Genomic DNA, 14,764 nt, shown 5'->3' with positions numbered 1-14,764 from the left:
AATTGTGCCTGAGGCAGATTCTCTGTGATTAGTAATCACTCTTCCCACTTTTATTCAATTGGTTCTCTGATTTTACAGATGAGAACTCAAAGTTAGCAAAGAGCACTTAATAGGAATGTTATTGTATAATAGTTCAAATGATATTATTGCGGCTGCAGACAGAAACCACCAATTTAACTTTAAATTTCAAGAACACAGGAAGAGGAGGAAGGTTACATAGCAAACTGATGAGTCTATAGTAAGACAGAAGCTGAATATACGAGTATATGTGGTTATACTGCTGCCTGGTCTGAGTAGTTGTGCCTTGTCCTGCACCAAGGCTTAGCTGATCCATTGAAATCCTGTCTTCCCGGGTGATGACTATTGGAGTTGATGACTATTGGGTGATGACTTTAGGAGTTGATGAGATCACAACAGTATAGCCCTCATTCATTCGATCGGTGCCCATACAAAAGAAACCCAAGGGAATTCATTCACGTTTTCCACCACGTGGCAAATGCTGCAAGAAGGTGCTGTTCATGAAAGGTCTTCACTGAACACCATATGGGCTGGTGCCTTGCTCCAGTATTCCCGAACCTGCAGAATTTGGACAAACACACTATGGGTGCTCGCAGGTCTCTTAGTGATGTAATGTTGGGCTGGAGCAGCCAGTGAGTCAGTGTGTAGTTTCACCTAAATTCAAAGAAGCTAATCTGCTTTCATTGGAAGACATATTTACAAAGAGAAGGAGAGACAGAAAGATCATCCACCCCCTGGTTCACTCCCCAAATGGCTACAATGGCTTGAGCGGAGTCAATTCAAACCGAGGACCCAGGAGATTCTTCTAGGTCTCCCCCATGGGTGCAGGATCCCAACAACTTGGGCCATCCTCTAATCACTTTCCAAGGCCACAAGCATGGACCTAGGTTGGAAGTGGAGAAGCCAGAACATGAATCAGCCCCCATATAGAATGCCATGCTCGGAAGTGGAGGATTAGCCACTGAGTCAGCCCCTATTGTTAAACCGAGCTCTGAGCACAGTAATACATGTTTTTCCTTCTTAATTTTTAAAATGTTTGATTCCAGATGAACTGAGAGACTAAGTATAGAAATGTATGCATGCAGTAGTCAGAATAACTCCAGGAGCAATTAGGTAAGTTAAAATATTTGTGCTAAATCAGAATTCTTTTTTTTTTTTTTGAGTGTTGTAAAGCTTCCAATTATTTTAGTAACCAGTAAGAATGGTGTATTAATTGTTGCTGTAAGAAAGTAAACATTGGCATCTTTTATGCCATTTTAACTGCTCTTAATTGTATAATTCATTGCTTCAACTGTATTTATAATGCTGTGGAGTCATCCTTATGATTTATTTCTGGAACTTTCCACTGCCTAAGTGGAAATACTATATACGGAGTGACCATGTCCATGTTGAATTTGGTAAATTTGACTATGTTGCTGTAGATTCTTTTGGTTTGTAAATTTTACTGGTTTGGAAAGTAGAGAGAGAGATACAGGGACAACTCCATGCACAAGTTTACTTCCCAAATGCTAGCTGGAGCTAGGCTGGAGACTGAAGGAAGCATGGGACAATTCCGTGTTGTCCCCAGGGTGGAGGTAATCAAATTATAAACCTGTCATCTCCCTGGATCTAATTCGGCAGGAAGTTGGAATCAAAAGTTGGAGCCAGGAATGATACTCAGGCACTCAGTCATGGGTGTGGCTCTCTTAACTATCAGGCTAACTTAATGTCCACTTCCCTCAAATGTTTTTGTAGTACAAAGATACCTTCCTTGAAGCAGTAGAAAAATGTTAACTCCTTTTACTTTAATGAGATCATTTGGTCTGTCAACACTGATGACATAAAACTGTAGCTTTCCATTTTTCTTATAGGTTTTTCTCCCCAATTTTGTGAGTGATCTCATATGGAAACCCTGACTGGATGTGTATGTCCCGGCCTATGTGTGAAGTTTGAAGGCCAGTGCCTGGCACGAGCTACATGCTTAGAAAACTTTGTTGACTACATAAAGTCAAGAAAGAGAGATGTGAGAGAGAGACAGAGAGAATAGATACAGATGGTTGGGCATTTGACCCATCATTTCAGCTGCTGGATGTGATGTGCACACAGCAGATTTCAGGAATTTGGGGTCCTGGATTCATCCCTGATCCAGTTTCCTGCTAGAATGTAGATTCAGGGAGGAAACCTGTGATGGCTGCAGTGATTGTGCCTGTGCTATCCCCATGGGAGACCTGGATCAAGGTCCTGGCTTCCAGCATTAGCCTGGGCCAGCCATGGCCATGGCAGACATCTGGGATTGACCTTAGACTCATAATTCTCAGTTTCTCAAATGAATACAATAAAATAAAGTAAAAGGCTATATATAGATGGTGACCTAAAGTGGGATAATTCTGGTTTTGAGAAAGCAACTATATAGCCCTCAGTTTGCATTGAATCCAACTCCTAGTTAATCTGTTAACTAGCATTGGGATCAGGAAAATGTAAGTAGCAATGTGTGTGGCTGTTAGCACTGTATCTGATACCGTTTAGGATGTCCAGTAATCATTTTTGTGAGTATTTTGTCCTTCAAGCTATTTTGTGGTCCAAACTGTTTTTTAATACATTTTCACAAACTTTCCTATTTCAATTAAAATGTATCTGGATCATGTGGTAGGCCGATTTCCAGTTGTTTGGGTGTTTTCATATGACAAAGCAATAGCACTCCTAGGAGTATATCCAAAACACCTGTTACACGAGAAACCAACATGCACCCCTGTGTTCATAGCAGCACAATCAATAATTGCAAAAACCTGGAAGCAACCGAAGTGCCCATCAACAGAAGACTGGATAAGAAAGCTATAGTTCTTCTCTGGTCCGAGCCTGGCTCCACCTCTGGACCCCCGCCCTCCCTCGCAATGACCATCGGGATCACTTCAAAAACCCCTCTCAGCAAACAAACAATCATACAAACTAAAAAAAAAACCCTAAAATAAATAGACAAACAACAGAAAGTAGAGCTTGGAATCTGACAGGAAAGAGCTGGCGTGGATTGGCTCATGCCTCGCTGGGGGGGACACAAAGATTAGTTACTCCTCACCATGGTGTTGAGGATTTTCCTGCACAACCCCCCACCCAAAAAAAATGTTCTGCACCTTAAATGTCGACAAATATCTTGTTAGAGTTACAAGCCAGTCTAGATTATCCTAAAATCTGCCAAGATCAGCAAAATTATACTTCAACACAACAAATGGCTAAATATTAAAATGAACTAGACACGAGACAGCTGAATGGTACCTTATAGCCATTTTAAGGTATATAGCAGTCGGTCCTGTATATAAACTAAAATTGAAATGTCAATGAGCTAATCATAGGTTGTAGTTAGGACTTGCTTTTTTTTTTTTTTTTTTTTTTTAACATACTGGTTACTCAAAACCACGTCAATTCCATAATATTGCAAATTGCTGTTGATGTTATATTGGGACTCTTAATTGACTGTGATGATATTCTACCAGCTCTAACTTCGGACCAGAAATGGTCTGCCCAAGAAACTGTTCAACCCATCTGGACAATAAGTAGCTGGACTCTATGCTTGGTATATGTTTGCAAGGAAAGAATCTTGATTGAATTTGAACTGTAATACTGCATCAAGGTGGAGGAATCCACCATGGGGGAGGGGAGGGGTAGGGGTGGGGGGATTCCCAGAACCTATGAAACTGTCACATAATACAAAATAATTTATATATATATATACATATATATATATATATATATATATGTATGTATAATTTTTAAAAAGAAAGCTATGGTTATTCTACTCCATGGAATACTACTCAGCTATTTAAAAAAAAAATGAAATTCATTTCTTTGTGGCCAAATGGGCCCATCTGGAAACCATTATGCTAAGGGAAATGAGCCAATCCAAAAAGGTTAGATACCACATGTTTGCCTTAATTTAAGATGAAATGATGCCAGTCCAAGAAATAGTACTTGTAATTGTAATATTATTTCAACCTCAAACAGCCTGTATCACATGCAAAAAGATATTGTAATGTAAGCAATGAACCAATAATCAATGTAAGTCTGACTGCTAATTTCCTACATCAAAGAACTGTAAAACCTAATAGACATTAGCAAAACTATAAAGACATACAGGGGGAATCAAGAGTGATCCTGACAACCTCTTAACAATAGGTCACATGCACAGAGCAGGGGGGACCCCAGAGTGGAGCAGGACAGGAGGAGGCTTGTATCCCAACCCTGGAGACTCCTGGATCCTCACCAAGGACTATCAGGACGGGCACCAAGGGCTATATCTCAACTGCCAAGGAGACCACAGGGAATTGGACTGCTCTTGTAGGCCAAGAACTCTGAAGTCATCCACTCCCTTTCAGATCTCCCACATGGGATGGAAGAAGCCCAGATCCTTTCTCACAGGATCTAATGTCATTGGAACAACAGCCGGGAGCCCTGAGCAGACCTCAGAAACAGAACAGTAAACTTCTTTCGGGACTTGGAAGGGGAGCTTTCTCTGGTCCTTACTTAGTTCCAACTTTGGATCCCCACCCTCTCTTGCAATGACCATCAGGGTCGCTCTGGAGCCCCCCCACCCCAAAAAAATCAGATTAGATAGACAAATACCAATAAGGAAAGCTTAGAACCAGACAAGAAACTGTCAGCTTGGACTCACATATACCTTACTAGGTGGGACACAACAGTTAGTTACTCTTCACTAAAGTATTGAATATTTCTCTGCACAACCACCCCCCCAAGAAAAACTGTTCTGTGCCTCAATTGTTGACATATGCCCCGTTAGAGTGATAAGCCAGTTCGGACTAGCCTAAAATTCGCCAAGTTAAAAAAAATAATGCTTCAATACTATAAACTGCTAAACATAAAAATGAAATTAGACACGAGACAGCCATTTTAAGGTGTGTAGCAGCGGTTGTGTATAAACTAAAATTGAAATGTCAATGAAGTAGTCACAGGATGTGGTTAAGAACTTGCATTTTCTTTTTTTTTTTTTATTACATTGCATTATGTGACACAGTTTTATAGGTACTGGGATTCCCCCTACCCCTCCCCAAACCCTCCCTCCATGGTGGATTCCTCCACCTTGCTGCGTTTCCACAGTTCAAAGGAACTTGCATTTTCTAACATATGGGTCACTCAATACTATGCCAACTAACTCCATAGTGTTGTCAATTGTTGTGGACGGTTTGTTGTGGCTTTTCATTGGACAGGATGATATTCTGCCAGCTCTGCTTTCAGACCAGAGATGGTCTCCCCAAGAAACTGGTGAATTTATCTGGACAATAAGATGCTGGAATCTGTGCATGGTACATGCTTGCAATGAAGGAATCATGACTGGAATTGAACTGTAATACTGCAACAAGGTGGAGGTAACCAGTACAGTAAGACTAAGGTCATGCCAATGGGGGCCTTAGTTAGGCACACATTCTCCTGTCTCTCAGCCTCTCTATGACTATAAGATGGAACAGCAGATGGGCCCGGCGGTGTGGCCTAGCGGCTAAAGTCCTCGCCTTGAAAGCCCCAGGATCCCATATAGGCGCCAGTTCTAATTCCGGCTGTTCCACTTCCCATCCAGTTCTCTGCTTGTGGCCTGGGAAAGCAGTCGAGGACGGCCCAAAGACTTCGGACCCTGCACCGCAGCTCTGGCCTTTGAGGATATTCCTGCAGAGTGAACCAACTAATGGAAGATCTTTCTCTCTCTCTCTCTCCTCTCTGTCAAATAAAGCTTTTTAAAAAATAAATAAGTTACTATATGAATAAAGTGCATTGTACAAGAGCATCTTCATAGAATCAAAGAATTCCTAATCCGATCTCAAAGAAAAACTGTTCCCTGTCTCTGCTAAATACATCCCACACTCGACAGCCAGACTGAGTGGCAATGTTTTGACGTGCAGTGTAAAGACCTAGGGTATCAAGTACGTATCTGGTGTAAGACTGTTAGACGTAGAATGAAGAAATAGTTTGGAGAGATGTTCTTCAAAGAATAATTCCAATGTAGAAAAATATTTCAACTTCATGCTGTGATCCCCATGAAAAAAGGCCAACTGGCACGGCTAATGGGAAGATTTGTAAATGCCATGAAGACATCTGCTTCTTCCAAAGTGACAATGAGTGCTGCTGCCATGAAGGACAGCCCTGGGACATAACCAGAGTCAGCTCTGTGACGTCTACGCTCCAAAGATGCCATGTAAAACGTCATGATACGGACCACCCTGCTCAAAGATGTAGACATGGAAATGTACAGGGTATATCCAACCTAATTCCAGACCGGCCTCTCCATCAGCAATAAACACACCTTCATCGTTCTCAGAATTTGTTTTACTGAAACCTTTTCACCTTGCTTTGTTATTTTTAAAGATTGATTCATTTTTCTTGGAAAGGCAGGTTTACAGAGAGAAGCAGAGACAAAGATCTTCCATGCACTGGTTCACACCCCAAGTGGCCGGAACTGAGCTGATTTCAAGCCAGGAGCCAGAAGCTTCTTCTGAGTCTCACATGCAGGTGCAGGGTCCCAAGGCTTTGGGCCATCCAGTGCTGCTTTCCCAGGTCACAAGCAGGGAGCTGGAAGGGAAGTGGAGCAGCTGGGACACCAACTGACGCTCATATGGGATCCCGATGCTTGCAAGGCAAGGATTTAACTACTGAGCCACCGCGCCGGGCCCTCTACCGTTCTGCTCTTGAAGGTTTTGTGAAGTGCAGGACTGATATTTAGCTCATTTCCTACAGCTAGACTCCAAATTTTCCAACAACCACTAGGGGGCAGCCTCTGCACTGCGATTATGGCGCTCTGGTGTGAATGGGTTACTTCCCAACTGGGCAGGTTTCACTCATCCAAATCACCATTGCATTTGCATAATTGTTCTCCTGTTTAAATTGCTGTTCCATGATTCTTTTTCCTTTATGTGCTTCCCTCTTTAGCCTCAGCCACCATCTCCTCTCATTCTTGTCGGTGTACCTAAAGCTTCTCCCACAGATTTGGCAGGAATCAGGGCAGGGTAGAAAGCGCTCACATGCAAAATTCTTAGGGACGTCTTCACAGGTCCTGTCTGTCCGCGCTTCATATTTGTGCTGAATGATGTTGGAAGTTTCCTGAAAACTTTCTCTGGGAGGGACTCTACCAAATAATTTCCAACCAGGCACATAATAGCCAGCCAATTTGAGTTCCTTAGTCGTTTTTGGAGAACGGTTATTGGCAGATAAATCGGAGAAGCCTCTGTTGCATCCAGCCAGGGCGGCCATCCCCTCAAGGCTCTGCTCTGAGCCAGGCGAGCTGCTGGAGGCAGGTGGTCGCGGGCGCTCTGACAGCTGCTCGTCTCCTAAGTGTCCCGGGCGTTCAAGCGAACATCTGACAAGCCAAGGCGCTCTGACAGAATAAACAGTAGGTACCCAATCCATGTGCTGAAATGTGAATTTGGGTTAATGCTGTGCTGGCACACCTTGGCAGAGTCTCTCTCCTCACCTCCTCGTAACAGACCAGGAAATTAAGAGAGAAAATGAGCACATTGTTCCCAGGCTTACACAGCTGTTGTGTAGGACCAGAGCCTGGTAGTATGGCCCCAGCATGCTCTTCTGGAGGGACACATTCCCAGAGGGCAGAATGCAGAATAGCACCACCCCGCACCATGGATCTCAGAGAAGCCCTGTTTCCCATGGGACTCCCGTGCCGAGGAGTGGGAGGGTTGCTCCTGGGTCAGGTTGCAGCATGTTGAGTCATATGCTCCAGACCAGACAAGCCAGGGATCCAGCAAGTTCTCTGATCAGCTTTTCCTGGACGCTGCTCCAACATGCAGCAGCCTGGGCTCTGGCTGTCCGTTATCCTTCTGCTGGGCATCATTACAGGTAAGGACAAAGTCATCCTCTGTATCTGCTGTGTGTGGGATGCACCTGAATTCTACACGCCCCTCGTCAGCTCTGTCTGCACACAGCTCTGATGAGGACACAGTTGGGAGAGGTAAGTTACCCAGCCAAGGTTGTTGGTATGTACCAGGGCCAGGTAAGACGTTCAGGCAGGTATTCATTGCTGCCATGTGCGCTCCAAGGAAGGGGCAGGAAAAGGAGATACCACCGACCTCCTATTCTGCATCTCTGTTCCCTTACCTGCAGCTTCCCCTCCGTCTGACCCAGGAGAGGCACTTCCTGCTGTCTGCCTGGTGGGTTCTCAGGGTCCCCTCCTCCTTTTACTCCTTAGGACCGTAAGTCACAGGCATCCTTGAGTGTGTCTCTGTGTACGAACATCTCCCTGGGAATTCTGTATCCATGATGCCAGGGATTTTAAATCCTATGAAACAAGTTTGCTTCATCAAACTATGAGAATAAGTCACAAAAGTTCCTAGAAATCGGGGCCCGGCGGCGTGGCCTAGCGGCTAAAGTCCTCGCCTTGAAAGCCCCGGGATCCCATATGGGCGCCAGTTCTAATCCCGGCAGCTCCACTTCCCATCCAACTCCCTGCTTGTGGCCTGGGAAAGCAGTCGAGGACGGCCCAAAGCCTTGGGACCCTGCACCTGTGTGGGAGACCCGGAAGAGGTTCCTGGTCCCGGCATCGGATTGGCGCACACCGGCCCGTTGCGGCTCACTTGGGGAGTGAAACATCGGATGGAAGATCTTCCTCTCTGTCTCTCCTCCTCTCTATATATCTGGCTTTCCAATAATAATAAAATCTTTAAAAAAAAAAAAAGTTCCTAGAAATCAAAATTAAGACAAGGTTCCCTTCTTGCAAAAAAAAAAAAGGGGGGGCGGGTGGGTGAGATCCATGCCTACTTTCTACAAGATCTCTCATATATTGTATACATCATGTATTTTATTTATTATCCACAGTTTCTTGCCCTTATTATCCCCAACTCTCTGCAGTTGGGATTGTGAGCAGAGAGAAGAACCGGGATTTGAGCCATGTCTGTTCTCCAACCAGAGAACCTCTCAGCTAGACCCTAGGAGCCACATGTAGCCCTGAAAGTGTGTGTTAAGGGGTTTAAGGTCAAGTTCAAGCAGCCTTTACTTGGCCTTCAGCCCCAAAGGAGGCCTTAGTGACCACATAAGGTTATTTTAGGAAGAAAGGTCTAGAGCAGGTGGGCACCCCCACCCCGGCCTCCTGAACTACAGGAGGGGACTTGTGCAAGCCCCAACTCCCAATCTACTGGGCCAGCCCATCACCAGTGCCTAAAATGGCTTTGACAGTCACACTGTCTCCAGGGTCTCAGCTTCACCCTGCATGAAAAAAAATAACTGATGTGCGTATAAAATGTCAGCTCTGCTCCTCTGTGGTGTTGATTGCAGGGCTCACTCAGCTCCTGGAAATTCTAGGAGCCTGGTGCAGAAAAGGCCATTGTGGCTTTCATTTAGCATCATCTTCCCGGGATCCTGGGGGCCTTTCCAGCCTGTGGCCTTGGTCACAGGATCTCTGAGCCTTTTCCTTCCTGCTCTCAAGCTACTGTCCCTAGGGAGGCCACCCTCCACGACAGTTGTGCACATGGCTGGGAAGACCACCATCTTTCCATCCGCTCGGCTCAGGCACGGCTTTGCCAAGGCAGCAGCTCCATGCCAGATGCACCTCAGGAGGCTCTGAAGCAAGAGGGAGCAGGATGCCCACAGCCGCCCCTTTGCACTCTGCAGGAACAGCTGCTCTCTCCTCCGCAGGCAGGACTGACAGCCTCTCCCTGTGTCTCAGCATCACCTGCCTGCCTGGCCTACACTCCATGGCTAGGCATCACCTCCAGTGGCCCTCAGCCTTCTAGTAAGGAGAACTCCTGTGTTCAGAGAAGAAGGAGGGTGGCTAAGGGGAGTTGGGGTTGCCCTGTCTCAGGGGGGAAGCTGGAAAAATCTCTCACCTGAAGGCCATCAGTGCCCAGGGCCACAGCAGAGAGGAGCCAGGAGAAAGGAGCTGCGAAGGACTCCAACTCATACCTGCCTTGTGAGCCGAGCAAGTGCTTACCTGGCAGATCCAACCCTGCCCAGTCCCAACCACTGCTGCTATTGCCCTTCCCCAGGGAGGTCACACTCGAGCTCATGACCCCACAGCTTCAGTCCCTTCTCCCCAAGGCCTCAGGGTGAGTCACCCTGTTCTGGGGAGCCTGAACTGACACCCTGAGGCAGGGTCTCTCCTGGTCTGTGGACAAGAGAGCTCACCCATCTCCAGGACCCCCAGCAGTAGCCATCAGCATGGAGGTGTCCAACTGGACACAGTGGCCTTCTCCATCCCACTCTTCCCAGTGGACACAACAGAAAGTGGGTCAGGCAGGGAGCCAGGCATCTGTGTCTCCAGGGTGAGGGGCAGGGTTTCAGTACCATCCCTGCTGCCACACAGACCCAGCTCTGCCCTGGCTGGGTGGCCTCCCTGGCACGCATGGTCTTTCCTAGTCCTGTCTTCTTTGGCCTTTGCAGCAACCTGAACATCAGCATGCGACTGTGGCCGTGTCCCACTGGAACACTCAGAGGCAACCTGAGACTCACACCCAGGGCATACTATCAGGTGACTGGGAACATAGATGCAGTACCTCGTCTCAGCTCTTCCTTACTGGGGAGGTGGGGGTCAAGAAGGTTACTAGAAAAAGCCCAGGACAGTTTGACTCTGTCGGGATCAGGATCAGATCAGGCCTACGCTCTCTGACTTTGCTAAGGGCAAGAGGATGATGCTGTCCCTGGGGAGCACCCCCATCCTCATCCTGTTGTTTTTTTTTTTTTTAAGATTTATTCATTTTGTATTACAGCCAGATATACACAGAGGAGGAGAGACAGAGAGGAAGATCTTCTGTCTGATGATTCACTCCCCAAGTGAGCCGCAATGGGACGGTGCATGCCGATCCGATGCCGGGAACCTGGAACCTCTTCCAGGTCTCCCACGCGGGTGCAGTGTCCCAATGCATTGGGCCGTCCTCCACTGCTTTCCCAGGCCACAAGCAGGGAGCTGGATGGGAAGTGGAGCTGCCGGGATTAGAACCGGCGCCCATATGGGATCCTGGGGCTTTCAAGGCGAGGACTTTAGCTGCTAGGCCATGCCACTGGGCCCACCTCATCCTGTTTTGACCACACACCCCAGGGATGTTCCCAGCAAGGAAACCGGAACCCAAGTTCAAGACACACAGAAGGCTATTGTGGGAATGAGTGAGGTGATGTACACCTGCTTGAAACTCAGAGCTGCCATTGCCACACAGCACACGATTGTGGAAGAAGCCAGGGAGCTATGGGGCCTGTGGAGATGTGAGCTCCTCCTGGTTTGGCCAGTCCCTCAGGTACCAAGCACTGGGCATCACATAGAGGCTTGCGTTTTTGCAGCCGTCTGACTATGCCTGGGAGTGTGAAATTGGAGACCCATCAAATGTTCTAGAAGAAAGGACTGTCCCTTAGCTACAAAGCTGCTGGATCACACGAGTACTCCTCCTCACCATGACGTGGGCAGATCGTGTTCCTTCCTGAGGCCACAGAGCGGCAGAGAGGTTAAGGGATATACTCAGATACTTACAGGGCAAATATCTGAGCAGAACCTGCAACTCCACAGTGTTGGTGTGGACCTCCGTCACAACACAGCTGTCTTCTCACCTTGGGTTCCCTTGTGATCCCTAGCAGTGTCGTCCTGGACAGCAGTCAAACCCTCACTGTGCTGGCTATGTCTTCTGCCTTTTGGGCTGCTTCTCAGGCAGCAGCCCTGGCTGCCGGTCCTGCCTCACAGGTGAGACTGGGCAGGGGACAGGATGACATCTGGAAGCCCCGGACCCCTGGGTGGGCTGAAAAGGACCTGAGGCCACATCTTTAGTCAGTTTTCCATTGCTGCGACAAAATCCCTGAGGCTCGGAAATCTGTAAAGGGGTGCATTTAGCTCACAGTTTAGGAAATTAAAAGTCCAAGATTTGGAAGCACCAATTGTTTGATGGCATCTCAGTTGCAGACTATGCAAGCAAGATCACACGGTAGCACAGGAGCCAGAGAGCAACGCAAGGAATGCTATGAGCTTTCATATCTTTCCCTCACCCCCGCCTTTCTCCCGTGAACTAACCAGGGTCCCACAACTCTGTATAATCCTTGCCCAGTAAGCTTCAAAAGAAGTCCAAAGGCAGCCAAGGTTATTCAGCCTAGAACTGTAGGAAAAAAACACAAGCTTAAAAAGAAACATGTGGTGTGGTTTGAAATGAAACAAGTATGAAATGATGCCGTTCCTGGAGCTGGAAGGAGCAGGGCAAAAGCTTAGACAGCCCAAGCCAGGCACATCCCAGACCCAGGGTCCAGGCCAACTGGGCACTCAAGGCAGATGGGCCTGCCTGGGTAGACAGGGACCTGCCCTGAGGCTGAGGGTCCTGCAGCCTCACCCTGTCAGACACTTGGCCTGTGAGGGCAGCAGCTTTCCCAGCTGAACCTACAAAATCGAGCAAAGAAGCAGCAGCCAGGGCAGGAACATGAGTTGCTGAAACATGAGTTGGTATAAGCCGGGCAGCCTGACCTTACCCCTCTGCCAGAGTAAGTGGTGGTGAAACTGGTGTCCTTGGTTTACCAGGTACCCTGTGCACACAGAGCCTTGGTACCCTGGGTTTTATAGTTAGTCCCTGCTGTCAACCTGGGAACAGGTGTTGCTACAACAGTGTTTTACAGATGGGAAAATAGGACTTTGAGAAACTGGGGCAGTTCCCATCATAGTCACCCCTGGGCTGTTCTGAGCGAGGCTACACCAATTGCAGGGCATGGAGGCTGTACAACGTGGGACCTGGCCACAGTTCTGCACCTGAACCCCTTCCAGCACTCAGGGGTGGAGGCACCCTACTCCATGAGGCCTGGGGGGAGGTGGCACACAGGAGTTTGGGGAGCACCACAGCTTCTCTTTACACTGTTTCCCCTCAGAGAGACAACTGCTCTCTCCCCAGTGTTCAGCCGATATCTGGGATGGCCAGCGGGAATCCTCTGCTCCCAGAGAGCTGCTTGCCCCATCCCACACCATCCAGTCACATCCGGTTGCCACCCAAGACAGGATGTGGCCGCAGACTGCATACAGCGCAGGCATGCTGGGCTGGCATTGCTAGATACAGAAAGCACACCAGGGTGAGTGGGGTGGGCTGAGCAAGGGGCTCAAGCCTCTGCTACCCTCCGGGCTGGAAGGGTTATGGTGGGGGTCTAGCCTGGGGTCCCAGAATTTTTTCCGGAGCAGCAGAGCCTGTCTCAGGGTCCCTCTCTCTGGAGGCAACCTGGAACTCTCCTGGCTTTGTCTGTAAGCAGCAGCTACTCAGAGACCAGGGCACTGAGCAAAGCCTGCCGCAGGCCCAGTGAGGCCTTGCCATGGCTCTCACGAGGCCAAGCTGTGCCTATGAGCACCGGCCTCCTGCCGCCCAGCTGGCATAGCTATGCATGCCCCGCTGCCTCCTCCAGTCCCCAGACTCCCCTTCATACCTGCCCACCTGGGACCTTCAGCAGCTGCAGTGAGCTCTCCCACCAACCAGTTTGTGAAACCTGCCCCGCAGGATGGGCCTGTCCTACAGGTGAGTGAGAGGGATGGATAGGTGAAGCCCCAGGGCGGGCCAGGAGAACAGCCCATGACCCATGGGACCTCAGGTCCCTGTAAAAAAGACACCATCCACATCCTATGGGCAACACCTGGCAGGGCACCTGCTGCCCAGGTGAAATAGCCTTGGGAGTGGGAGGAGCTGCTGACCCCAACATCCTCCTCTGAGGCACAGTGCCAGCCCCTGTGCCTCCCATCTGCCAGGCAATGTGACTGGAGCAGGGCAGCCACATCCTGGTCTAGCCCAGGGCTGTGTTTACAGGAACTAGAGGCCCTCATTGGTTTCCCATGCTCTGTCCATCTGGTCATTACTGCCCCCCGGGCACCAAGGAGCCCACCCAGTTCCAGTGTCCACCAGGTACCTGGAGCAATCGGACAGGACTGACCAGGAGCCAGGAGTGTGAGCCCTGCCCCAAGGGCTGGTTCTGTGTCCGTGGAGCCCAGGCACCCTCGGGGAGATGCAGAGCTGGGCATTACTGTCCTCAAGGTGGGTGAGGGATGCACTCTAACCTGGCAAGATTACCAGCAAGTGCCAAAATGGCAAAGGGCAATGCTGTTGGTGGGTCTCCTCTGCAGTGGACACAGCAGGAGAGACCCCAGGAGCAACGGGAGGGATTAAGGCCTCCTGGGAGGCAGAGGGCTGGGAAGGAGTGGAGATCTTTTGAAGACTGAAGCCGGGAGGGGCCGGTTCAGCTGCTGAGTGTCTGTAAGGCTGAGCATTCCAATGCAATCCATGTGACCCCTTAGCATAGATCAAGGTTGGGTCCTAAGGTTGGGTGTAGGGCAGCAGCCCCCATCTCCCTGCTACCCCAAGGCACTATCCCAGGGAGCAGGGGAATGTGGGACTGACACCCTGCCCTCCTCTGACATTTCTTCTCTCTGAAACAGGCACACAGTGGGGTACCCAGTTCCCCTGCCCTGCAGGTACCTATAGCCCCCAGGCAGGCAACAGTGAGCTAGAGGACTGTGCACCCTGCCCCCCAGGGGCCTTCTGCCTCAGTGGAACCCCAGAGCCTGTGCTCTGCCCACGGTAAGGGAGCCCAGGTACTGTGGCTGTGCTGGAGGCCCAATGCTCAGCATCTCTTACACCACTATCACAGCCCAGCTCTCCTTGAAACCTCTGGCTAAGGTATACACAGCCTGCCTGGAGGACACAGCAGGCAGTGGAGGCAGGGTTCCAGGGCCTGCAGGTGATGGACTCGCCCATGACCCAGGCATACAAGAACTAGAACTTGCCTGGGCTGGAGAACTGAGAAGCCACTAGGGTGAGAAGCTTCTCCTTCAGAG

The 14,764-nt window shown here is 49.0% G+C and overlaps 1 pseudogene; it reads right to left on the bottom strand.

The window, feature by feature from the left end:
- Positions 1-5,793: 5,793 nt before the first annotated feature.
- On the bottom strand, positions 5,794-10,004 carry LOC101531554 (TBC1 domain family member 12-like; annotated as a pseudogene).
- Between the last annotated feature and the right edge of the window lie 4,760 nt (positions 10,005-14,764).

The sequence above is a fragment of the Ochotona princeps genome, chromosome 15 (assembly GCF_030435755.1).
Source record: "Ochotona princeps isolate mOchPri1 chromosome 15, mOchPri1.hap1, whole genome shotgun sequence".
Classification (NCBI taxonomy): Eukaryota; Metazoa; Chordata; class Mammalia; order Lagomorpha; family Ochotonidae; genus Ochotona; species Ochotona princeps.
Note: the sequence above shows the minus strand (reverse complement) of the source record. Positions and strands in the feature narration are given on the sequence as shown.